General features: G+C 46.9%; 2 long non-coding RNA genes across 2 annotated transcripts; one reads left to right on the forward strand and one right to left on the reverse strand.

Moving 5' to 3' along the window:
- Positions 1–901: 901 nt before the first annotated feature.
- Positions 902–4,564, forward strand: LOC147366540 (uncharacterized). Its single transcript, XR_015168855.1, has 2 exons — positions 902–1,044; positions 2,810–4,564. It is a non-coding gene; the product is annotated as an uncharacterized LOC147366540 (long non-coding RNA).
- A 3,535-nt stretch (positions 4,565–8,099) lies between these two features.
- LOC147366541 (uncharacterized) lies at positions 8,100–13,000 on the reverse strand. Its single transcript, XR_015168854.1, has 2 exons — positions 11,316–13,000; positions 8,100–8,425 (listed from the first exon to the last, which is right to left on the reverse strand). It is a non-coding gene; the product is annotated as an uncharacterized LOC147366541 (long non-coding RNA).
- Positions 13,001–27,410: the final 14,410 nt, after the last annotated feature.

The raw sequence follows: 27,410 nt of genomic DNA on the forward strand, positions 1-27,410 counted from the left end.
AAATATCAGACACTTAAGAAGGTTATGGTTTAAAGACACTACTCACAACCCTAGAGGAAGAAACCAAAAGCAAAAATCCTTGCATTTTCCCTCTGAATGTTCTTGAATTTGTTCTGTCTTTTCTTTGGTGGGAAAGAGTGGTGCCGCACACAAACAAATCTGCCTGCATGGGGGGTGCTTCAAAACCATCTGAGCTATTCACTCGGATTCCTGAGGTCCAAGGAGCCTGCAGTCCTGCTGCTGTGGGAATGGGGCGGGGGTGTGAGGCAGGGAAGGGGTTGGAGATGTGGATGACTGAGACAGTGCAGATGGAGACGGTGGAGCTGATGCAGGTGGAAGGGGAGAGAGAGGCTGCAGAGAGTGCAGGGTGACAGGATGGGAAGAAGAAAGGGAATGAAGTCACTGTCTGGAATCAGAACCCACGGCTCTCCCAGTCCAACTCTGGCCCGGTGACTGCCACACCAAATCCAGGCTCTAGCGTCTCTCAGGAGCACAAAAGGAAACGAGGGCGCCAACAGTGAGGCTGTGAGACAGGAAGCAGGAAGCCAGGTGCTCCTGCTGCTGCTGTAGCCTGGAGCTGTTCCCGAAACGCCAATCGTGACCTCCCTGCCCGAGCACACGCCATGTTGCGGACAGCACAGCCCAGGTATTCGCGTTTCGGCCGGCAAAGCCCCCACCTCTGCTTCGGACTCTATCTCCTGCCCCCTGGGCTCCAGACAGGGACAGCTAAATACTGCTCTGCGGGGTTATTTATCTGAAAAAAAAAAATATTGCTTTAGAACTGTACCAGCTTCACGGTTCAGCAGCTGGGACACTTAGGTAAAATCTGAACCTGATCATCAGGAGATGTGCTAGAAAAAAACACGAAGTAGCAAAATCCAATTTCAAGCCAGCATCATTCGCTGGAAGGGAAAGCACATGTTCAGCAGAAGGGAAGACAAACCTGAAACTGATCTGCAGGGCTGAACATTATGCCTCAGACCAGCTTAACCTCTGATTCACTGGGAATTTAATCATCTCCTTTATGTCTGAATAAACCTGAAGGTAAGTCACTAGCAGACGGTCTTACCTTGTTAGGTTTTTCTTTCCTTACAAATTAAATCTGTATGAGCAGAGATAAGTTACTGGTTTAAACATTCCTGCAGCTCAACCAAGTTTAACTTTATTAAATTTATTACTATACTAATTAATTTTAATCAATAAAGTTTAACTGAGTTTAATAAAATGTAATTTTATTAAATTCATTAGGTTTAATAAACTGTAACTTTATTAAATTTATTAGTACATTAATTTTAAGCAATAAAGTTAAACTACATATGTAAATATATAGGTAGTTTAACTTTATTGCTTAAAATTAATTAGTATACTAGACCCCATGCAATGTAGCCCGCCAGGCTCCTCTGTCCATAGGATTCTCCAGGCAAGAATACTGGAGTGGATGGCCATGCCCTCCTCTAGGGCTCCAGGGGATCTTCCTGATCTAGGGATCAATGCCACATCTCCTGCATTGCAGGCAGATTCTTTACCACTGAGCCACCTGGGAAGTCCAAAATATATGCACATATATTTAATAAACCATAAATTTGAGCAAAGCTCTTATGTGACGTAATGTCATACATCACAAAGTGAAATGAGCATGAAGAATAATCCTGGAGACAGCTTCAAAGGACCTCACTGACGCCAGAGCCGGGGGGCTGCTAAGGAACCACATCCACCACAACCCAGCGTGGGTCTCTGCCCGCTTCGTCCAGCTGGTGCTGTGATCTTGGCTGACCCTTCTCCCTTTCCCTATTATTTCATATCAGTGTCAAACATTTGGGGGGCACCTATGGCTGCAAGAGAAAGCCTCACCCCCACTTTGTATCTTAAGCCCGAAGATGAGCTCAGTCTCCTGGTCCTGCAAAGAAGGTTCTGACTCTCAGTTCAGCCTCTTTCTGTGACACCGGCTGCCCTGCACCAGCGTCCCTGAGAAGAGCTGAGACCTGGGGAGCAGCCTCAGTACTTAGGGCAACTTACCGGGGCCCCACAGAGCAGGAGTGTCTCACACCAAACCCGCCCTGGGGCCCTTGCAGACCCAGAATCCGGGAGAGGCAGGGTGGGGATCGGCACAGGAATAACTCGGGCAGGCTCCTCAGCCTCCTCACACACACTGCCTTCCTGAGTGCAGTGAGCACACACTGGCACAAGGCAGTGTGCGGGGTGGATTCCGTGCATGGATCCACACACAGCGCTGCGTGGCAATGCAGTGACTGCTCAGAGCACCAGCAGCGAAGGACGCACACTGTGGTTCGATGGCTTCACTGCCCCGCTTCCAGACTCAGCACCGCGAGGTGTGACCTTGGTTCTGGGCTGCTTCAGAACACAACTGAAGCTTCCGGCATCTCCCACCAGCATCCCATCCTGAACAACTCTCTCATCCCCCCTCCAGAGAACCATTAGGAAGGCAGAAGTGCTTGCCCACCCCTGGAGTCTCGCCTGGCTTGCTCTGTGCGCTCCAGGGCAAACAGTGAAGGCAGACAACCTCGCCTGTGCCTCGTGGGGCTGGGGGAACAGGCACTGGCCTCCTGATGTCCACTGGCATCAAGGGACCTGCAGTGTGAAGTCTATGCCAGGTTCAAAATATAATTCTAACCAAGTTTTCTAAAATAAAACATTTCCCTCATAGAAATACCTATGCCCACCCCAGTCCTACCATCCTCATGACTATAAAAATTAAGTTATTGTCAAAACAGACAGGAGCAGTCAACCTGGACACAAACCGTTCGTCCTGGATTCGGGGGCTATGTAATCTTCCCCTCTCCTTCTCCAGACATCTTGTGACCTAGAACCTTCTTCATGGGCTCTGGAAATGTTGAGTGTGGACCCAAGAACACCTAGGGATCAGGGATACCATCTGGATCCATAAATTTTCCCCTAATGGACAGCCCCAGTGTGGGAAAAGAAAACCCACGCAGATTCCACACAGAAGACAGGGAATGTCGAAGACCAACATTATGGGTGAGACTGAGTGCCGATGGTAAGCACCCTCCTATCTGGTGAGAGGATCCGTAAAAGCACCGTTCAAGGGAGAGACCTGCTCGGTGACCTGGCTGGGCACTGCTCATCCCAACTCCATCCGTGAATTACCCTCCTATTAGCAGCACCTCCAATCAGTGTGTCCTCCCCCATGGGTTATCCGAGTGGGTGGAATGGCTGTAAAATACTTCTCTGGCTAATGACGGTGATGATAAGACAGTGCAGCATCATAGGCCCAGTCGCAACAGAACATCACACATACTGAACAATTACTGCAGTCTGTGAAGTGCCATGTGTCTCCACTCCGGGCTCAGCTCTTAGTATTATTGTTTCTGTTAAAAATCTGCATCACAGCAGGAGTGTGGATGAAAAGTGAAAGTGTTAGTCACTCAGTTGCGTCCAACTCTTTGCACTCCCATGGACTTTAAACTGCCAGGCTCCTCTGACCATGGGATCCTCCAGGCAAGAGTACTGAAGTGGGTTGCCATTTCCTTCTCCAGGAGATCTTCCCGACCCAGGGATCAAACCCAGGTTTCCTGCATTGCAGGCAGATTCCTTACTGTCTGAGCCAGATACCTATAAAGCTCTTTAAGCAATTGGAAAAAATCTTCTGGCACCAGTGTGATCACAATTTTGACCTTCACAAAAGCCGACTAAATAAAACAGTCTAGTTTACATTCATAGCCTGAACCCCCAGCTGAGAACTGCCTCTTAAGCAATGTGCGTGCCTAGACATAAGATGACAGGGCTACAGAAGGTGTATGGCATGTCTGCCCATCACGATTACTGGAAAAAGCAACACAGAGACCTTGGCCTCATGTGAAGAATAGCACATTATTGACAACATAGTGAGAAGGTGCTAGACCCAGCTTCAAGCTCAGGCCACTCACCAGCCCCGTGACCTTGGGCCTCTGAACTCTGGTTGTCCCATTTGCAAAATGGAAAAAAAATTAATTGTTTTTCTTCCTTTGTCACCTAGGTGTTGTGAGGAATAAATGAGAAACCTCTTTATAACCATAAAGTGCTTCTACAGGTCAAGGACACTATTAACATTTACAGCCTAAATCCTCAGAGATTTGTTATAGCGGCTGCTGTGTTTGTTTTGGCTCCCCTTAGGGTACCTTTAAAAAATGTGGCCTGTGTTTCTGTTATGATGGCATTTAGACCTCTGCTTCATCAAAGTCAGGGGCGAACTTTCATAAATTCTTTCTCTTGATGGAAACAGCAAGCCCTCTGCCTGCAGTGGCAAATCGTGACCAGCAAGCCCTCAGTCATGATGAACAGCTATGAACCGGGGTTGATGGCCAGAGCATCATTACCCTTCTACACATACTCCACGAGGACAACCCTGTGCAACACCGCAGAACAAGGCTGGCGTGCGAGAGGCTATTTTTAATCGATACAGTGTGAGAAAGAAAAGAGATGGACACGGCACCCGAAAGTGCCGCCCGCCCAAGAAACAGTGGCTGCCTGGCTGGCTTTCTGTGTTACAGCCACCCTCCCATTCTGCCCGGCTGAATTTGAATATTAAAACCAAAAACACAAGACAGCCCTTCACTCTCTTCCTTTCACTGAATCAGGCTTTAGCTTGAAAATCACACAAGATCTCAGAAATTCTCTCTTTAAATAATTAATTTAGGTGCAGAGAGAAGCATTCCAGTGACCTTAACCTTGGACTCTATTCAGTGAATTCCTCCACAATTTAAACAGTAAGGGGAAAACGCTCTGTCCAGTGAGAAATAACATGCGATAAATAACAGAACGCTTGAATCAGTGACTGATAGCAGAAAAAGGAGAAAAGTCAGCATGAGGGTGGAGTCGGTTCAAGACCAGACCGGTGTGATGCTAAGCCACTGACACCAGCCGTGTGAAGGCCCCAGGACTCGGTACCAGGCTGGAGCGCCTATGACAAGGGCCACCTCGTGTTCTGAGGGGGCTCAAGAGGGGACCCAGATAAGACAGGCCTGGCGGAAAGACAGCTTCTCACCCTGGAGGGGTTCACACCAACTCCGTCCCCCTCCAGACTCTAAGCAGAAAGGTCTCCGGTTTCCTGAGCTACCGTGCAGAGTGGCTGCACTGCCTGATGGGAGGACAAGGTCAGGACTCCTCCTGTTGAGGGAGGCACCAGGCCTCCTTTGGGGAAGACTGCCATTTCATTCCGTTTCCCATAAGAGGGATGTGGGGACCCCTGTTTAATTCTTTTTCTGGATAATACTAAATCATCTGGTAGCTTTGACTCAAATGTGGCCTTAGCCCTTAGAGCCTACTGTAAGACAAGGAAGGGAATTTCAATGTGCTTTAAACAGGCTCTTTTGCTTGGAGTGGGTATTCAAAATGGAGATCTAGGTGTGAGGTTAGGAATACATATGTATAGGACCTGTGAGAACGTCGTGCTCAGTTGTTCGGTTGTGTCTGACTCTTTGCGACCCCATGAGAATGTCAGTCAACACCTAATGTCCTTCAATGACCAGGAAACTACCACATAGGCATCCTCTGATTTTTCTAGTTTCTGTCCACAGCCTCAGAGACTCAGTGGTTGATGTTTTTACAAAGGGCTGTTAGGAGGTCTTACAATGACAATTACACTTGTGTTTATTTTCCACAACATAGATTAATTGCTTGTCGTTCAGTTGCTAAGTTGTGTCTGACTCTTTGCAACCCAATGGACTGCAGCAAGCCAGGATCCCTTGTCTTTCACCATCTCCCAGAGTTTGCTCAAACTCATGCCCATCGAGTCGGTGATGCCATCCAGCCATCTCATTCTCTGTCATCCCCTCCCCCCCCGCCCTCAATCTTTCCCAGCATCACAGTCTTTTCAAATGAGTCAGCTCTTTGCATCAGGTGGCCAAAATATTGGAGTTTCAGCTTCAACATCAGTCCTTCCAATGAACACCCAGGACTGATCTCCTTTAGGATGGACTGGATCTCCTTTCAGTCCAAGGGACTCTCAAGAGTCTTCTCAAACACCACAGTTCAAAAGCATCAATTTTTCTGCGCTCAGCTTTCTTTATAGAAAGAACTTTCACATCCATACATGACCACTGGAAAAACCATAGCCTTGACTAGATGGACCTTTGTTGGCAAAGTAATGTCTCTGCTTTTTAATATGTTGTCTAGGCTGGTCATAACTTTCCTTCCAAGGAGTAAGCATCTTTTTATTTCATGGCTGCAATCACCATCTGCAGCAATCTTGGAGCCCAGAAAAATAAAGTCAGCCACTGTTTCCACTGTTTCCCCATCTATTTGCCATGAAATGATGGGACTGGATGCCATGGTCTTAGTTTTCTGAATGTTGAGCTTTAAGCCAACTGTTTCACTCTCCTCTTTCACTTTCATCAAGAGGCTCTTTAGTTCTTCTTCACTTTCTGCCATAAGGGTGGTATCATCTGCATATCTGAGGTTATTGCTATTTCTCCTGGCAATCTTGATTACAGCTTGTGCTTCTTCCAGCCCAGCATTTCTCATGATGTACTCTGCATATAAGTTAAATAAGCACAACATATACAGTAAATGGCCATGACAGAAAGGAGAAAACCTGGACCCTCGGATCATCTTCTTTTGGTCCTAATCAAAAGTATTGTTCCTTGTTCTGTGATGTCCACCTTTCAGTGAGGGAGTGTGTGGCTTAAGCCCGAGGCCAGTGTGGAGCTTTCACTTCTCCACAATCTTCAAAGTTGAAATCCCACATGCTCCATCTCTGGATAGCGATACAGCACAGGAACCCTCCATGTGTTGTGGAAGCAACGATCAACCAGCTCAGAAGGCCATGCAAAAGGAAAGGACTGAATGCAGGTCCCAAGACAAGCCCCGTGGCCTTCAGTGACCCTTCTTCATGGGCTTGACTGAACATCTAACAGGTCCTTAACCTGCCCAGGGTCCGCACCCAGGACCCCTTCTAAGCCTGAGTCTGTCCCATCTCAGTTACCAATACTTGTTGCTGGGCCAACAATCCATGGGTCCCTCTAAATTCTTCCCATCCTCCACCCACAACATCTGACCCAGCAGCAAGGCCTGTTGGTTTATTGCCAAAATGTCGTCAGAAGCCATTCACTTCCTGCTGTTTTCACAGGACAGCACCTATGACAGGCCAGGCCTGTCCAGGTCTCCCCTGTCTCCTGCCAGCATCCAGCACCTAGGCACAAATGCCCATCTGTCCATCTCCTCCCAAGTACAATCCCCTGGTGGTCCCCAGTGAATCTAGACTAAAACCTCCGCCTCCAGCTGAAGCCAGCCCCCAGGGTCCCTACCACCTGGCAGCCGTCCGCTTCCCCCACTTATGGCACCTACTCTTGACCACCCCCTGCTACCCTGACTCATCTGCATTTTGCTTAACAGGCTCCTTGTCTTGATTTGGGTGAAACTGTCACCTCCTTAGAGAGGTCTTTCCTGACACCTTACACTAAATAAACCGCCTTCCCATCACAGCCACCCTGCTCTGTCTGCCCTAACCTCAGCGTTCCTTCATCTAAGACGCTCTCGTTGTTAATGTACTCGTCACCCCCTCTGTGATGGGTCCGCTTGTCACTTCATGGCCACATCTCCAGGGACCCAAGCAGTGTCTGCAAAGCTTGTTCAGCACGTTCTCAATAAGGAACTGCTGAATAAATGACTCTGAAGACATCCTCCCCAAAGTAAATGTAGCCACAAGTGTTCTGCAAGGAGACCAACCAATGGGGCATCTCGGCATCCTGGGAAGACGTGAGAAGGTGGGCAACAGAGAGTGAGCACGAGCAGAGTGGTCAGCAAGGGCACAGGTTGGAAGTGACTTTAGAGACACAACCACTGAGCTCCGAAAGTTCACCGCATGGTCTGGAAGTGGGTGCGACATGAATCCACAAAAGGAGGATGAGATGCCAATAATGCGATGGGTTTAACGAGGGGAAGACTGGTATGAAACCCAATGGTTGAGCTAAGCTTCATCAAAGGAGTCAGAGAATCTGACAAGACAGACAGGAGTAGCCGGGCTTGCAGACGGAGGAAGGGGTATAAACGAGAGAAAAGGTCTGGAGTGGGGGCGCATTGGCTGGGCCTAGACTTTGCCCTGAGGAAGCTCAAAAGAGACTGATTAGATTCTGCTCAAACTGTGTGTTTTAGAATGCGCAAATATTTATTGTCTAAAGGAATTCAGAGACAGACAGATGGGGGTGGAAGGTGATTTGTTCAGGCGTTTCTTTCGTCTCTAAGGCACTGGTGGTATTTTTCTTGAGAACTTCAGTTCATTTGTTAAACAAATAGTTATTACTTGCCTCCCAGGTATCAGGCACTTTGTGCGTGGATGGGCTTCCACAGGGAATGAAAGGTCACAATTCTTGTGCCAGAAGTCCAAGGAGGTCAACAGTACACAGGCACATTTAAAATAATGATGGAAGTATAATTTTTAAATTCCGTATTTCAGGCAATCTCTTTGATGCTAGTCATGTGGGAAGATAAAAAGAAGATGTTATTCATAGTTATCGGTGAGGCTGTCTGTACCACAGGGTTTTAGAAGGGATAGTGGGTGAGGTGAGATACATAGAACAAGCTAGTGGTCATCAGTGGGGAGGGGAAATGTATGGGTAGGGAATAAGGACAAACTCTTAGGTGTAAAACAAATGAACCAAAGGATATAATGTACGACACAGGGAATACAGCCAAGTTTTAAAATAGTAACTATAAATGGAATATAACATTTTAAAAAGGTGAATCACTATACTGCACGCCTGTAACTTACATAATATTGCCCAGCAACTACACTTCAATTAAAAAAAAATAAACATACAAGGCCCACGTGATCAAGACACACATAACTGGAAAAAAACGAAAGGACAGTGAGGCTGAAACCGAGGAGGACCCACCCCCTACAAAGTCCTCCTCCTGCCTCTTGTTTGTAGAAAAACTTAAGCCAAAGAACAAATTTAATCTGAGAGGTGAGAAAATGCAGAAGAGAAGGGAAATAGTCAAACAACATCAAATAATAACAGTTTACCCATTAAACAAAGTCAAAGACCTTTAGTTCCTCCTCAAGGGCTATAGATAGTATTTTGAGTCATGTCCTGTGAGCTTCTTATAGATACTGAAACCCCCACCAGGTAGGAGAAGTTAACTACATGATGACCAGACTGCAGCAGTGGCAAAAGCTGCCACAACTGCAAGAGCTGTCCTCAAACAAATGGGAACAAGCCAATCTTGGAACTGAAGATTAACTGCACTTAAAACAGTTAGGGGCGCCTGGTGTGCTGCAGTTCATGGGGTCGCAAAAAGTCAGACACGACTTAGCGCCTGAACAACAAAACAATACAGATGACACTGATGACCAACTCCAAGACGACAGCCAAGAGCTGATTGCTCTTCTACACATAGCCCTCCACCCCACCTGTGCACCCTGACCCTCCCCTATAAGAGTTCGTGCCCCCAGTCAACAAGGGGGAGCTGGCCCTTTGGGACATGAGTCCACCTTCTCCCCTGGATTGCTGGCTTCCTCAAGGAAGCTATCTCCTCTCACCCAACAGTTGTCTCAATACTGGATTCTTGAGCCACAAGCAGCTGAACTTGAGTTTGGCAACAAGGTAACTCATTTTGAAACATCCACAGAGCAGCTATGAGGGGCCCACTTGGAGCCTCTGCTCCTTCTTCTCCCTCCTGCCTTCAGACATTTCTGCCAGTTTAATCACAGCCATGTAAAAACACACATGGTATGGACAAGGCCTGATCAACCTGTATCTGGAAGCAGTGTCTGCCATTGGGAGGGAACTGTGAGCATGACTGTCAATAGGAGGCCAGTGCCAGGTGCAAGCTGTTGACTCACTGACTACAGACATAGAGAGTGGCTACTTAGCAACTTTCATGATGAGAACAGAGCAATTCACAGAGGAGTGGTCACTGCCTCCTCTCAGACACTGCCAGCCACGGGCAATCACTAACTGGTCAGTGACCTGGTTCTGCCAAGAGATTTCTTAGAGAAACGTGGAACGTTCTGGCTTCAATCTGGTCCTCTCCCTTGCACCTCAGACCAGAATTCAACAGTTGTTAATTCTATCAAGAGATGTAGATTCCAACACTCCCTGGTTATTTCGATTCTTGTTTTTTCCCAGAGCATTGCCCTTTACTATGTTATGATGACCCGTGAACACCTATTTTCATAATATACTGGTACACTCAAAAAAGTAAATTCTTAAATGCAAAGTTAGCTCTCAACACAGCCTGGTACACTATGTGGATTACTAAACAATCAACTATGATCAGGTTCTCCTCCACAATTCTGTTCTGCCTGTATTTACTGACTAGGGCTGCCAGCTTGAACAACAAATTATTTCTCACAGTTCTGGAGGCCAGAAGTCCAAGATTCAGGTGTCAGCAGGTTTGGTTTCTCCTAAGCCCATGGCTGTCCTCTCACTGTGGTGATGTGGCTGTTCTTCAGTGCTCGCACCCCTAGTGTCTCTCCCTCTGTCTCCAAAATTCCCTTTCTTATAAGGATACAGATTGGATCAGGAACCACCTAACAGCCTCATTTTATTTAATCACCACTTCAAAGGCCCTAGCTTCAAATACAGACACATTCGGAGGCCCTGGAGGTCAGGGCTTCAACATTTGGAGTTTGGGGGAACACAGTTCGGTCAGTCACACTTCCCAGTCCTAATATACAGTTGGTCCTGAGGGGCAGTGGATGGGACTCAGAGATCCCTTAGAGGGCTGGCTCTTGGGCCTGGGGAGGCACCTCACCCTGCTCCCAGAGTCCCACAACAAAACACAGGAGAGCTGGTGGGAGCTTTTAAAGTCCTCCGTCTCCTTTCCGCTATTTCCTGAGATTCCACAGAAAGAAGCAGCCTGGGCTCCAATCTCGTTCTAGTGTAGAGGTAAAGATGGCAAACTGTAAGAATTCGCAGGAGAAGGGCTTTACTTGTAGGGGGTGGATCCCAGCTTTGTGTAGGAGGCGACAGCTCAGCTGGGCCTTGGAGAACGGGCAGAAGGTTGGTGTGAAGAGATAAGAGTGTCAGAGGCGAGAGGAAGGTGTGGCCGTGGGGAGTATGGCGCGTGCGAGGAGGTGACCGAGTGTGAATGACCACACGCGGGGGCCCTGGGCGTACGTTATCACACCGAGTCCCCACGGAGCCCCCGTGCAGTAAGCCAATCCGGATTTACACTCCTTTCCAATGGCAAACAGAACAGAGGCTGGGCAGCTGGGTAGCCGTACCTGAGAGAGATGATGTGAACGCACCTGACCACAGCACCCCCCGCCCCCCAGCTCAGAGGCGCGTGCGTTCAGTCCCTACTGCCAGCCTCACAAATTCTCAATACTTAAATAAACAACCCAAGTTTCTTACCTTCGTTCTTCAAGTCAACAGTCTGTGCAGGCTCGCCTGGTGTTCAGATCCGGGTTGCCCAAGGCCAAAATCCAGGCGCAGCCAGTGGGACGCTGCCGGGAGCTCTGGGGAGATGGGCTTCTAGCCTCGTTCATGGGCAGGATTCGGGTCCAGGCTCTCCTGTGACCGAGGACCCTGTCTCCGGGCTGCTGCAGTCAGCTGAGGGTCACTCCCGGCTTCTGGAACTGCCTCCTCGGCTCCTGGTCCTCACCGGCTCAAAGCCGGCCCTTCTCAGCCCGTGGCCGCCGGCCTAGAGCGTGACGACTTGCCCTGTTCCTCAATGTTCATGCGTGCAACAAGGGCTCACCTGATCACCCGGGAACCTCTCTCCACGCCGATGCTCGTCCCTCAAATCACAGGGAGACTCTCCCCACGTTGGGGCACGTTCCTCCAATCACAGCTGCTAAGTCGTGCTCACCCGGGAACGTGCAGCCGGACTGCTTGAGCTCCAGGACTAGGCTCGGGTCCTCGACCTTTCTTCACAGGTGGTGAGACCTATTCGAGCTGTTTGGCTGCTGAACAGCCAAGAGGGAGGACAGGGTGGCAGAGAGGGTTTTGTCCTGGTCAGGAATCTGCTCTGAGGAGATTGCTCTGGCAGCCATAGGGAGGTGGGTTGGTCTGGTGAGAGATTGGAGCTGGGGGATGAGTTTGCAGGCTTTCAAATACCCAAAGTGGGCGCCATGAGGAAGTGAAGAAGGGCTGGAAGGCCATTCGCCCAAACTCCAGTTCTCCTGAAGTTAATTAAGCTGCCAGTTTGGCTTGATGTGAATTTCCTGTTTCCCTTCCTGGCCTCAGAAAATACTGAATGATGCCCTCCTGAAAAGAGCCGATAAGGAAGAAAAAAAAATTGATAAAAACTTGAACTGGCAAGAAGGTCGACTAATGAGTGGCCAGGTTCCTAAGAGAGGGAGTGGACCCCGAAGCTTGAAGTGTCAGAGACCAGACATAGCCCAGGTCTTTGAAGGGCATGGCTTCTTAAAAGATGCTGACCACCTGCACAGGCTGCTGCTGCCGCATCACTTCAGTCGTGTCCGACTCTGTGCGACCCCATAGACGGCAGCTCACTAGGCTCCTCTGTCCCTGGGATTCTCCAGGCAAGAATACTGGAGTGGGTTGCCATTTCCTTCTCCAATGCATGAAAGTGAAAAGTGAAAGTGAAGTTGCTCAGTCGTGCACAGGCTAGGACACCCTAAAGGGCACAGAGGGAGCCAGGAGTAAGCCTGCCCCATCTCCCCTGCTCCCCACAAGGGGAACATTCTCATTTTTCGCCACTGAGTGGAGAGAACCCAGAAACACAGCTGAGAATATATAGACACTTAATATGCAAAAGAGATGGCTTTTGGGGTCACTGGGGAAAGAACAGACTTTAAATGGTCATAGGACAAGTGGGGATTCATGTTCAAAAATTGACATTGCAGCCCTATCTAAATATGTAACACAAACCAAACTCCAGGTGGATGAAGGACTTAAATGTGGAAGGCAAAACCCTAAAATTTTAGGAGACCATGCTGGTTATCTTTGTGATCTTGGGGTAAGGAATAATTTCTTACACAGAATACAAAAAAGTGTAAACAAAAGAGTGACTTATAAGTCTGACCACATTAAGATTAAAAGTTTATGTTTAAGGACACCAGAGTTTGGGAGATATTTATAACATATGTTATTGACAAAAGATTAGCATTCAGAATCTATAAAAAATCCCCAAGAATCAAAATGAGAAAGATAAATAACCAGAAACAGCAATGGTCAAAAAACATTTCAGAGACGGGAAAACTTAAATAGCCTGTAAAGAAAGGAGAATATATTTAACTGGAGTTTTCTGGGAAATTAATCTTAAAAGTACAGTAAGAATTGACACCAAAGCTTGTATGTCAATACAACAGCAGTAGAATCCATAATACCCCAGACTGGAGACAACCCAGATCTCCTAAAACCCATGAGTGGTCATAGAAACTGGAGTCCATCCAGATGGTGAAGAGCTGCTGCTTTCAGCCCTGAAATGGATGACCTGTGAGCCAGGCAAGAACCAGGGTGGATCTCAGGGGTATCGTGCTGAATGATAAAAGCGAATTCCAAAAGTTTGCAGGCTGGGTGATTCCATCTAGGGCATTCTTGAAATGAAAAGAATTGTAGAAATGAATAATGGGTGCTCAGCTGTCAGGGTGAGGGGTGGGGAGGGAGGTCAGTGGGTGTGGTTGTATCTGGCAACACCGAGGATCCCTGTGGTGGTGAGAAAGTTCTGGATCCTTGTTTCCCTGCGGTGGTGGATATACAAACCTACGCGTGATAAAACTGCACAGAACTAAGTGTGCGCACGCACGCACGCGCACACACACACACGCACACACACACACGCGCGCACATACACACACGCGCGCGAGAATACGTGACCTGAGTAGGACCAGTGGGTGTGTCTGTGCTGGCTGTGACACTGCACTGAAGTCTTTTGGGTGTTCCTGCTGAGTGGGGGGACTGGAGAGAGATCTTAAGATACACAGTTCTTTTCTCCTCTTTTTCCACCCTCACCCTCTGGGTGGTGATGAGCAGTCAGGGCCGCTCTGCGTCTGCAGATTTAAATGGCCTTTTCCAGACAACAACTTCTCTTTGGGAAATATTGGTCTCTCAGCTGCCCCCCTTCTCCCCCGGCCCTCCCCGGGGCTTGTGGGATCTGTGTGTGATGTGAGGGTGGGGGTGCCCTGTCTGATCTGGGATGGTCACTATCCAGGCCCTCACCCTCAAGGGTGGGGGCTGGGCAGGGGTTGGAGAGGCCAGAGCCCTCTGGCCAATTCTTACCGATCACAGTCACCTCCATTTACACCACACACATACAAACATTCAATATTACCATTTTTTTCTTACGTAAGCAGTGGTATGGGAAAACTGTGATTAATTAAGTCTTCATTCTGGGGCAGCTAAACCAATGTCCATGTGAGCTAGATGCTATTATTATCCAGATTTAAGAGAGGAGAAAGTGGAGGTTTAGAGGGGTTGAACTACTTTAATGGTTCACATCAGTGTCACACGGTTGGTTAGGAACTGGCAGATGCAGGATTAAAGCCCTGTCTGGCCCATTTCCAGACTTTGAGCCTCTAATCATTGTGCCTCTGCCAGGAATTGGACATTATCTGGGTGGGGGTGATATTTAAAGCAATGAGATTGAATAAAAAACACTGAGACCAGAGTTTATAGAGAACGTCGGAGCACATCATTTATGGAGCCCCTATATTTAACGGATGAGGGAAAAGTACTGAGTCCCAGAGGAGGCCACAGACCTGAAAGGAGACAGAGGCACCGACAGAAGGAGTTTCAGAATCGTCACGTGCTTTGGAGCTGTCCAGAAAGGAAAAGACTTTGAGAAGGCCCCTGAAGTTTCAACTGAGATCATTGTTGATCATTAAAGGAACAGCTTCACCAGAAAAAAAGATTGGTATTGCCAGTGTTTTAGTTATCTATTGCTAATTAACAAACAACCTTAGACTGTTTCTTTAAAAAAAAAAAATATATATATATATATATATATAATTTTGTCCCCGGATCCCTGATCCCTTCCTCCTCAGGGTTGCTCCTGGGGCCACTCTGCTCCCCTTCTCTCAGGACCATTTCATCCACTGCTGTGGATTTAATTCCTCTCTAAGGGCTGCCAACTTCCCGAAGTTAGATTTCTAGTCCAGATTTTCTCATTAGTTCCAGCCCATGCCCAGCTGCCGGCATGTCCCACAGGCACTGAAGCTGGACATTCCACACACAGAGTGCATCCTTTTTCTCCCTCTCCTTGCTCTGCTGTTTCCTGTGTTGGGGAAAGGCACCAACACAGCTTCTTTGCTTGATGAGGGAACGCAGGGTTGTTGACACACTGCTTTCTTCGCCCTCTCCCCTCCCATCTGCAACACTTCACCACTTCCCTCCTTTCCTATGGCCACCTCCCACCCCAGCTACTGTCACGTTTTGTCAGATCACCCCTTCAGGCTCCTCCACTTACTCATTCCTTCTAATAATGATCCCCTACCATCTATTCTCTTCCCTACCGCCAAAGGGAGCTTGGAAAATGCAAATCTTATTATGTCAATACCCCCCATCTTGACTGACTTACACCAGTTAAAATCCTCTGACTTCCTGTGGCCCATAGAATAAATAATAAAGGATAAGATATACCAGGGACTTCTTTGTGCTGAGCATGAGGACGCACATGACACATGTTAAACCACAAATCCCTCAGCAGGATGACTGCAGATCTTCCTTACCTGGTCCCAGTGTAACCGTCCAGCCTCTTCTTTGTCTACTCCTCCCTCTTCACCTGGCTCATGCCAACTCACCCTTCATGAATCAGGGCACAGGTTGAAACCACCTCCAGGAACCCTGTGATGTCCTGGGTTCAGTCTCTGTTATAAGACACGTTCCCAGCACGTTCTACAGGATTCACCTTCTGGTTTATCTCCACCACTCCGCTGTCCTGCTTGTTTCATACCTTCAGTGTCTTTCACAGGGCCTGGTTCATTGTTGTTGCTCAATAAATATTTGTGGAATGGATGGATGGATCTTGGAGTTAAAACAGTTCCAAGCATTGGGAGTCATCAGGCAGATGCTTTAACACTGAGCTACCTGGGAAGCCCTAGAAATCCAATACTTTCCCACATAGCATTCTGTTTCCTTGCAGTGGAATGAGACTCAGCATCACCCCTTCTGGGAGCAGATGCTTCTCAGCTGATGCTCAGTCTCCTGCCTTCCTGTCTCCCTTTATCTACTTGTCTTCCACCCTTTCTCCAGCCCTGATGTATGCAGAGCTCTCCAGCTCTGATTAAAGCAAGGCTATTTTCAAAGTCCTATTTCAGTCTCAAAAATTAGTCCAAGTTCCTACACAGCCCTGGCAGTGCTGCAATTTAATAAATGACATTGATTACCACCTACGTAGGGGGCTTCCCAGGTGGCACTAGTGGTAAAGAACCCACCTGCCAATGCAGGAGACAGAAGAGACACAGGTTCAATCCCTGGGTCGGGAAGATCCCCTGGAGGAGGGCATGGCAACCCACTCCAGTATTCTTGCCTGGAAAATCCCATGGACAGAGGAGCCTGGTGGGCTGAAGTCCATAGGGTCACACAGAATCAGACATGACTGAAGTGACTTAGCACACACATACCACCTATGTTATGTCTCAGTACGACCCTGGGTTTCATACAGCAATGCTGAATTAATCTCTATGTCTGATCAAATCTGAAGGCCACCTCTGGAGAAGAAAACAGTTAATGGAGACGGTCAGAGATTTAGGAACATTTACGGACTGAAGGAAGGGCTTCTCTGGTGGCTCAGTGGTAAAGAAGCCACCTGCCAATGCAAGAGATGTAGGTTCGATCTCTGGGTCAGGAAGATCCCCTGGAGAAGGAAATGGCAACCCATTCCAGTATTCTTGCCAGGAGAATCCCATGGACAGAGGAGCCTAGAGGGCTACAGCCCATGAGGGTCACAAAAGAGCTGGATACAACTTAGCAACTAAACAACAACCACAACAATGGGCTGAAGGAAATAGGCCAAATAGAGGTAATATTGGAAGATATAAGAGAGGAAAACACGGATCATAGATGGGACATTGGAAAGTTTTCCTGAAGTCAGTAGAGAAAAACAGCAAACCAATAGTGAGCTGTTTGGAGGTTGAGTGAGTTCACCAGACAGCCCTCATGGCGGTGAAGGGGGGAGGTTGTGCGATGTGAGGGCTGGGAGTGGGTGGAATAGTCTGGCTGGGGAAGGAGTGTGGCCATAGAGGAGAGAACAGCTTCAGAGACATCACAAGACTTGCTACCAGAATGGCGCAAAGTACATGGACCTGCAAGGACAGTCCCTAGACGCCGTTCTGGCACACAGTTCACCGGTGCTCAGGAGATGTCTGGTCCCTTTTTTGTTTTTCTTTATGTAGTTTACCAGGTCCTTGAACATGGAGACTTTTCAGGCCACGGTATCTACTCCCTGAGGCCACTACTTTCCATCTGTGGTCTTGCAGGTACCATCCACGCCAGAAAACCCTGTCACACATTCTTCACGGCTCACAGGCTGGCCTCCCTCCATCAACCCCCGTCTCAGCGTCTCTGCTGTCAATTTCAAGCACGCTCTAATCCCAGCCCCTTACAGGCTTGTTGACGCATGTTTCTTCTCGCCACTCTAGTCATAGAAATAGACACTGGAGAAGTGGCAAAATTGGTTTGCATGCAGATGATGTGTCAAAGATTTACCTCAAACCCAACAAAATAACTGAAGCCAGCACGAGTCTCCTGCTTGGCATGGAGCAGGCTGGTAGGGAGCTCCCCTGGGGAAGTACACGGAGGAGCAAGTGAACAACGGCCCCAGAAGCATCACCGGGAGCTCTGAGCCAACTCAGCTGCTAACCCAACAAAAACTCAGCGTGACTATACATGTGTATGTCACATAGGGCGTGGAACACATGTCTATTCCGCTGAGGCTGGCAGTGACAACACAAGCTCGGTACTTTGCTGGCTTACTTAACTGTACAGAAAGAACAGTGTGCGAGCCCTGCTTGAGGGGCTATGCGTTCAAGGAGGCTGCTGAGAACCTGATGGTCACATGCCTGGCCCAGCCCTCTGTCATGTTCAATGTGACGGCTGCAGGGAGGGCTTTGAGCTCAGGGAAGGGCCTCCCAGTGGTAAAGAATCCGCCTGTCAATACAGGAGACGGGAGTTTGATCCGTGGGTCAGGAAGAGCCCCTGGAGGAGGAAATGGCAACCCACTCCAGGATTCTTGCCTGGGAAATCCCATGGAAAAAGGAGCCTGGCAGGCTGCAGTCCAAGAGGTTGCAAAAGAATCAGATACGACTGAGTGACAGAACAACGGCAACCCTCTAAGTAGTGGTTTATGCAGCACACACATTGAGAATCTCCCATGTTCCAGGCACCGTGGTGGCTGCCAGGCACACAGAGATGAGTAGAACAGAGTTCAAACCACGCAGAGCCTGCAGTCCAGCGAGCATGACAAACATGAGGATTCTGGGAGGTAGCTGAGTGCTGCAACACTGGAACATACTGTCACTGGGGCTCGTAGAAAGTTGCTCCAGTTCCTTTTGCTGGATGATAATAAACTAGCCCAGGACGTAAGGACACGAAGGGATTGTTGTATTTGTATCCTCACAGATTTGGGGGTGCACAGAGGAGGCGGCTGTGTGTGTGCCACCATGTCAGGGGCCCCACCTGGAAACAGAGCAACCAGGTCTGCCTACCAGGTGTGTCACGTGGCTTCTGTATGGAGCCAGGCTTCCTCATGGCTCCAAGGGAATGTATTCCAGCCAACAGCACGGAAGCCATGTCATCTTTTAGGGCCCAGCTTCCCAGGTGGTGCAGTGGTAAAGAATCCACCTGCCAAAGCAGGAGATGTGAGAGACTTGGGTTCAGTCCCTGGGTTGGGAAGATCCCCTGGAGGAGAGAGCAGCTTACTCCAGTATTCTTGCCTGGAGAATCCTATGGGCAGAGGAGCTGGTTGGCTACAGTCCACAAAGTCACTAAGAGTCGGACACGACTGAGCACACACACACAGGGCGTGGCTCCTGAGACACCACACCTGCCACAGACTCTTTGGGGTGAAGCAGTTACAAGCTTACCCAGAAGCAAGGGGAGGAATGTGGACCTGAACTCTCAGTGCAGGGAAAGTAGAAGAATTATGCAGCCGTTTATAAAAACTGCTCTGGAGAGAGTGCCTTCCCAGCTGGAAATCAGGGAGGAGTTCACAGAAGAGGTGATGTTTGGGCTGCACCTTGACAGGAGTGGAGGTTCGCCAGGAGAAGTGGAGAGGTGTGAAGAACAGCAGCCCAGGCTCACACGCCCACAGACACGTAGAAATACGAGAAAGATGAAGCCAAGGGATAACCATGAAAGGAACAAGCATTGGAGGAAAATCAGTTTCACTGCTCTCTCGTTCCCTGAGTACATCAATGTGTCTGAACTGCTAACTCAACATTGCTCACTGGTCCCTAAACATGTACAGTGCCTGGGCAAGTGCTGTGGAGAAGGTGGGTTTAAAGTCAGACTCGAAAGTGAAGGCACAGTTTTTCGTTAGCAAACACCTTGGAGAAGGAACTAGCAACCCACTCCAGTATTCTTCCCTGGGAAATCCCATGGACAGAGGAACCTGGTGAGCTAAAGTCCATGGGGTCACAAAAAGTCAGACACGACTTGGCGACTAAACCACCAGCATATGTACTCCCTGTGGGCACCATGCCAAGGACAGGGCCATCTTTACTCACTTAATCTTCCCCACTGCCCTACAAGACAGCCCTTGCTACTATATTGCTTACAGATTGGGCATTGGGGTCCAGAAAGGTGAGGTTACATGTCCACCTGGACAGAGGCAGACCTGGGATTCACAGCAGGTAGCCTGACCACAGGGTCTGGACCCCTGAGCCCATATGGTGCCACCCCTCAGACAGCTGGGGCCGAATACAGGCTGAAACTGAAGGTCAGCCTGGGAGCTTGGACTTGATCTGTGTGGCGACCATGAGCTGCTTAGGGCCACCTGAAAAGACAATAATGTGACCTAAATTGTGTGCACGCAGCTCACATGGCTGGTTCTTGGCTGATGCAGGTAAGACCAGTCTCTGGATTCTGCGTCCAGTGTTCCTCACTCTTTGCTAAAGCTTGCAGGCCCAAGACAGTACCTTCTGGCCCAGCACCTCTTCTGATCTCTTCAGTAACGCTGTGAGAATCTCGACTCTGGAAGAAACCAGCAACGGGGTTCTCTTGAGCGAGGACTTAGCCCACAGCTTCACAGGGGTGCGTTCCAGCCAACAGCATGTGAGTGGGAGCCTGGGCTGTTTTAATTCTAATCCAGAACAAGACCAAGCATTTATCTGCGGTTTGACTTGCAGAGATGAAATGCAATGTATCAAAGCAGTTTCATTTCCCCATCAACTCAGCACTGGTTTTACCATCGTGAGCTGTGGTTGACCTAATGCTGTGCTGAGCTGTGTGTGGTGCCATTCAGGTGCGTGTGATGATACAGGACAGACAACCTCAGTTGGGCAGAAGGTCTCAATGGAAGCACTACGGTATTAGCATTCCTTCTGTGCTTATTATAGAACCTAAGATACACAGTGGGTAAGAGCGTGGTAGGGGGGCATGGTGTGACTGCAGAAAAACAATGGAAGCAGCTGGCGGCTCCATTTTGGGTTTTGTGGAAGTTTTAAATGGACATTGTGCTAATCTCATCATCTATAAAATTTTTAAACCGGTTACTTTGTGGTGACTTGACACGTCCACTGAGATATATTAGAATGTGGCAAGAATTCTAATATATCAATATTATAGTATCAAGTACCTAATATAGCAATAGTATAAATCAAATTTCAATATAAAAATATCTAATAAAAACAACAAAAACCATGACATCAAGCCCCTGGCTCAAAAATGTCCTCCAGGCAGACTCACGGAAAAAGACCGGGGCAAGTGAAGTAGATCATTTTGAAACTGAAGGTGGTTTAAAGGAGGAAAGCAACAATTCTAGAAATTGTGTAGTCTGAAGACATGACCTGGGAGGGAAGTCAGGCTCGTTTTGACAGAAGGTGTGTGACTGTGGGGCTGGATCTAGCTGGGACCAGAGCTGTGTGCCTTCAGTCTCACAAATCACCCCAGTGAGCTTCAGTGGACACACACAAATACGTGTTTTTGTTGCACAGCAAAGGAAACCCTACACAAAATGAAAAGACAACCTATACAATGGGAGAAAATATTTGAAAATGATGTGACTGACAAGGGATTAATTTCCAAAATAGAAATTATGAAGTTCAATTAAAAAAAAAGAAACCTAATCAGAAAAAAAAGGGCAGATAATCTTAAGTACACATTTCTCCAAAGAAGACATACAGATGGCCAACAGGCACATGAAGAGGTGTTCAATACCACTAATTATTAGAGAAATTCAAATCAAAAGTACAGTAAGATATTACCTCACTTTGGTCGGAATGCTGCTGCTGCTGCTAAGTCTCTTCAGTCGTGTCCGACTCTGTGCGACCCCATAGACGGCAGCCCACCAGGGTCCTGCATCCCTGGGATTCTCCAGGCAAGAATACTGGCGTGGGTTGCCATTGCCTTCTCCGTTGGTCAGAATAGGCATCATCAAAAAGTCTATAAATGATAAATGCTGGAGAGGGTATGGTAAAAAGGGAACCCTCCTACACTGTTGGTGAGAATGTAGACTGGTGCAGCCACTATGAAGAACCCTGTGAAGGCTCTTTAAGAAACTAAAAATAGAGCTCCTGTGTGACCCTGCCGGGCATATATCTGGAGAAAACTCTAGTGAGAAAAAATAATGCACCTGTGTTCACAGCAGCACTATTTACAATAGCCAAGACAGGAAAACAACCCGAATGTCCATCAGCAGATGACTGGATAAAGAAGATGTGATGCATATACACACTGGAATATTACTCAGCCATAAAAGGATGAAATAATGCCATTTGCAGCAACATGGGATGGACCTAGAGATGATTATATTAAGTGAAGTAAGTTGGACAAACAGAATATTGTGTGGTATCACTCATATGTGGAATCTTAAAAATGTGATACAAATGAATTTATTTACAAAAGAGAAATAGACTTGCAGATGTATAAAACAAACTTATGGTTACCAAAGGGAAATATGGGGAGAGATAAATTGAGAATTTGGGTTTAACAGATACCTACTATTAATACTATATATAATATATAATACTATATATAAAATAGACAAATAACAAGGACCTACTGTATAGCACAGGGAACTATGTTCAATATCTTGTAATAACCTTTAATGGTAAAGAATATGAAAAATAAATAGTAAAGAATCTGAAAATACATATATATTGCTTCCCAGGTGGCGCCAGTGGTAAAAAATCTGCCTGCCAATGCAGAAGACATAAGAGACGCAGGTTCGATCCCTGGGTTGGGAAGATCCCCTGGAGAGGGGCATGGCAACCCACTCCAGTATTCTTGCCTGGAAAATGCTATGGACAGAGGAGCCTGGAGGTCTACAGTCCATGGGGTCACAAAGAGGCAGACATGACTGCATACACACACACACGTGTGTGTGTGTGTGTGTGTGTGTGTATACACATAACTGAATAACTTCTTGTGGTACATTTGAAACAATGTAAATAAATTATACTTCAATTTTTAAAAATCTACATAATCAGCCTTAAAAAGGAAGAAAATTCTGATACATGCTAAAACAAAGATCAAGCTTAAAGACACATACTAGGTGAAATAAACCAATGACAAAAGGAAGAAACAAAAAAAAACAAAAAACCCAAATATGCATTTTTTGGTGAGCTTTCTAAAAACTTGTTAATTAAGTAAGCCATTCTGAAAATTGTGCTTCCTGTATGAATGGATGGGTAGATGGATGGATCTCACGAAGTATCTTTCTCTCTAGTGAAGCAGTCTACTTGGTGCCCTACCTGACTTTCTGGACTAAACTCCAGCAGCAGCAGAAAACAGAGAGGTCAAAGCAACCAGCGCTGGCTCGTCAACCGACCAACAGCCAGAAAAAGGGCCTCCTTTTTCTCTTTCTTGAGCCCATTATACATGTTTTTTGGTGCAGAGTAAAAGTGAGCCAAGAACACCCATTTGTATGCCACAAGCCTTCTGCACAGACTGTTATTTTAAAAGGACATTCACACACACTGTAGCTGTCTCTTGGGGAAGCTATGAAAATACTTGTGGATTTCTGAGCTGTCATTTCAAACACACAGTGGTGGGGAAACTAATCTACAAGTATTAAAGGATTCTTGGTTTTGTGCATTAAGGTGACATGAAAAGATGTCATATTCTCTTCTAACTTGAATCCACTGAGTACTTATTTGGGTCTACAGAGACACTTAAATTTCTCTTCAGAAAATCTTTCCTGCTGACAAAGCTAGGCTGTCATTGGTGATGGAATATCAAAACTCACTTATGGACCTAAAACACACATAAGAGGGAGTACTGAGCGTGCTTTTTGTGTGTGTGTTTTCAGTCGCTCAGTCATGTCTGACTCTTTGCGACCCCATGGACTGTAGCCCACCAGGCTCCTCTGTCAATGGGATTCTCTAGGCAAGAATACTGGAGTGGGTTGCCATTTCCTACTCCAGGAGATCTTCTTATTTGTTAGTTATCTTGATGACAATGGTTCAAGACGGTATATCTCATACCCAGGGGATTTAAATCATTCCCCAGTTACTTCCTCTCCAAGGTTTTCATACATATTATTGCTTGGCTGAAACTGAAAGTCGCTCAGCCACGTCCAACCGTTTGCAATCCCATGGAATTCTCCAGGCCAGAATACTGGAGTGGGCAGCCTTTACCTTCTCCAGGGAATCTTCCCAACCCAGGAATCGAACTGGGGTCTCCTGCACTGCAGGCAGATTTTTTACCACCTGAGCCACAAGGGAAGCCCAACAATACTGGAGTGGGTAGGGTAGCCTATCCCTTCTCCAAGGGACTTCCCAACCCAGGAACCGAACCAGGGTCTCCTGCATTGCAGGCGGATTCTTTACCAACTGAACTATGAGGGAAGCCCATTCCTTGGCTACATATGTGGTTATTCCATGCTGAAACAAACCATACATGGGATATTTGGGAAGAGATAATTATCCAATTGGCTGATTTTGGGGAAGGAGTTTGTTTTACCTTCCAACCTGAATTGCTTACAAGAAACAGAGGCTATTTTTGGATTCCTTCTGATTCTATGAATGTTAGCTCTATTGAAGCTCTTTGATTCTCCTACCTTGTTGCTTAGAAACATTTCATTAAATAGTGTCAGTGCTTCAATCTGATATGATTTAAAATGTTACTTTTCTCTTTCACTGTAGAATGAGCTTTTTGCTTTGTCATTTCCCCCATTAATACCCAAGTTATTTATAGTTGCTAATATTTTATTGACACAAGAATGGTAGGTCAGAGTGAGCTAATGGTTCTGGCCTTTCTATTTTAAGGGCACTGGTTGGGGGTTGGTCCAGAAAAGGCTGAGGTGGACAGACAGGTGTGCTGGGCTATCCTTAACAGCCTTCCTTTCTGACTCTTAGAACCCAAGAAGAAGAAGAGATTCACAACCCCTATTTCAGATTTCTTCTGAGCACCCCTCCTGGGCCCAGGTGCCTATCACTGACCCCCTGAAATCCCACCAGTGGTGACATTTCCCTGATGTTGTTTAAGCAGTTACCAGATTCAAACTTCCCTGGAGAGTTGTTGAATAGCCGGATGAGAATAAAGCCTGAAAGAAGTGTGGGCTGAGACAGCACTCGTGAAAGCAGGGGAAGAGAGTAGGGGTGCAGACGGGGAAGAAGGGAAACTGACAAAATCAAGATCACGGACCCCACCCCACCCCTGCCCGGGTCATGTATAATTTGGCCCTAATTCCTCAAAGAGCTACTTCACAAAAGAGTTAATTAGGCCTGTAACTCATGTTAAAACTTGAACTGCTAGTTTAGAAAACCACCAAATTCTATCTTTAAAAGTAAAACCTGGGACTTTCCTGGGGGTCCAGTGGTTAGGAATCTGTACCATTGCAGGGGGGCGTGGGTTCGATCCATGATCAAGGAACTAAGATCCCATATGCCTCATAGTGCAGTCAAAAACTAAAAGAGAAAAAAGTGATACTTGATTTATACCATCTGAATTATGCAACAACTATATTTCAAATGAATGTATCTATATTATGTCCACTAATAGAGAGGATTTTACATGGCTTAGAATTGTTCCCTTAAGACTTGAAGGTTATTGAAAACTAAGTGAAATAAAACTTCTCAAATGATCATTCCAATGATCATTTGATCAAATACACATACACACATATCATACTTATACTGTGGTCCCTGTACTTCAAGCTCCCTGTTAGATAAAGGGTGTTGCCAACTTATACCAATGACTTGATTGACCATCCTGATTGTAATACCTTGTGTTACAGGTAATTCTCATTGTTTCAGAATCCTTCCTCCTTCAGGGTGACTAGCTTGTCTTGCAGCCCTAGACCTAAAAGAATAGTAGACACATCCAATTTGTTGCCGTTCAGTAGCTTAGTCGTGTCTGACTCTTCTGATCCCATGGACTGCAGCATGCCAGGCTTCCCTGTTCTTTACCATCTCTTGGAGTTTACTCAAATTCATGTCCATTGAGTCACTGATGCTATCTAACCAACTCATCCTCTGCCTCCCCCTTCTCCTCCTGCCCTCAGTCTTTCCCAGCATCAGGGTCTTTTCTAATGAATTGGCTCGTTGCATCAGGTGGCCAAAGTATTGAAGCTTCAGCTTCAACTTCAGCATCAGTCCTTTCAGTGAATAACTGAGGGTTGATTTCCTTTAGGATTGACTGCTTGATCTCTTTGCAGTCCAAGGGACTCTCAAGAGTCTTCTCCAGCACTATAAATAGAAAGCATCAATTCTTCGGTGCTCAGCCTCCTTTATGGTCCAACTCTCATATATGTATATGACTACTACATCCAATACCAGTGTTTCATAAGTAAAAAGCTTGCTACCATAACATACACAGTAGATCAGACTTCCTTAGAGTTTCAAGTTTTATGGGTGAACTGACGCAGAGTAAGGAAGGCCCTTTATTCATTTATGAGAGGCTCTCTGACCGAGAGCTGCCAATAGGGGCACAAGCTAGGAAGAAGATACTCAAACGGACTGTAATTTGATTATCTTCTAAGACAAATAGATCTTAGCCATGATTCAGGCAGAAAAAGCTAATAATAACTTCATGTGGAGTTATTATTTTTGCCCATAAGCATCTGGGTGGTTGAAGCAGTCTGTATGATTTGGCACAAGTCCAATCTGTAGAAATACTTTGGTTGAAAATAGTTACGTGGGAAACCACTGGAAATGGATTTCAATGTCTGAGAGATTTCAATAGGGTGAATCAGTCCATTTTTTCCCCCTGATATTTGGTGTTTATTTTTCATGGACTATAGCCCTCCAGGTTCCTCTGCCCATGGGATTCTCCAGGCAAGAATAATGGAGTGGGTTGCCATTTCCTTCTCCAGGGGATCATCCCAACCCAGGAACCAAACCTGGGTCTCCTGCATTGCAGGCAGATTCTTTAGCTACAAGGGAAGCCACCCTCTATTTTTCATTGGCGAACACAAAAAGAAACAAACAAAAAAAATATGCGTGTTTTCTAGAATTTTGGATTAATGGCAAAAATCATGGCTGATGATATTAGGTGCCTCAAATACTCTGTGGAGCTCGTGGTGCACCTGCTCGCTGATCCTTGAGACTGCTGGGAAGTACAAGGTAGAGGCAAGATTCTATTTCCAGGCAAAACTTGGGCTGTCTTACCAGCTATTCACAAATAATACACCTGTATAAAGGTAGGATTCAAACACCTGAGCCCACCTATAAAATGTTCTCTTCTGTATATGACGGGTTTCCCTGATGGCTCAGATGGTAAATAATCTGCCTGTAAGAGACCCAGGTTGGAGCCCTGTGTAGGGAAGATCCCCTGGAGAAGGGAATGGCAACCCACCCCAGTATTCTTGCCTGAAGAATTCCATGGACAGGGGAGCCTGGGGGGGCTACAGTCCATGGGGTTGCAAAGAGTTGGACATCACTGAGCGACTAACACACACACAAAGGTAGGATTCAAAAACCTGAGCCTACCCATAAAATGTTCTCTTTTGTATGTGAGAACTTCAACTTTTAAATTTCATAACTAGTCAAAATGTACAGCATGTATCCTTGATTTCCTTTCTTCTTTTTTGTCTGTTGTTTCAACTAATGGCCAGTTTCAGTCCCCTAGACCTACTAGTCCGAAAAAGAATTGTCCTTTGATGGCTCTGGGGCTTCCTTGGTAGCACAGATGGTAAAAAAATTTGCCTGCAGTGAAGGAGACCCTGGTTTGATCCCTGCGTTGGGAAGATTCCCTGGAGAAGGGATGACAACCCACCCCAGTATTCTTGCATGGAGAATTCCACGGACAGACCACAGGGTCGCAAAGACTCAGACATGACTAAGCGGCTAACACTTTCACTTCCACTTTGACGGCTCTAGGGAGGCAGCTGGCTCACTCAGTGTGCTGACATACTGAAGATTCGTGGAGGTTTCAGGTCTGGCC

The sequence above is a fragment of the Bos grunniens genome, chromosome 8, assembly GCF_055505025.1.
Source record: "Bos grunniens cultivar Pamir isolate PY7600 chromosome 8, Bosgru_T2T1.0, whole genome shotgun sequence".
Classification (NCBI taxonomy): Eukaryota; Metazoa; Chordata; class Mammalia; order Artiodactyla; family Bovidae; genus Bos; species Bos grunniens.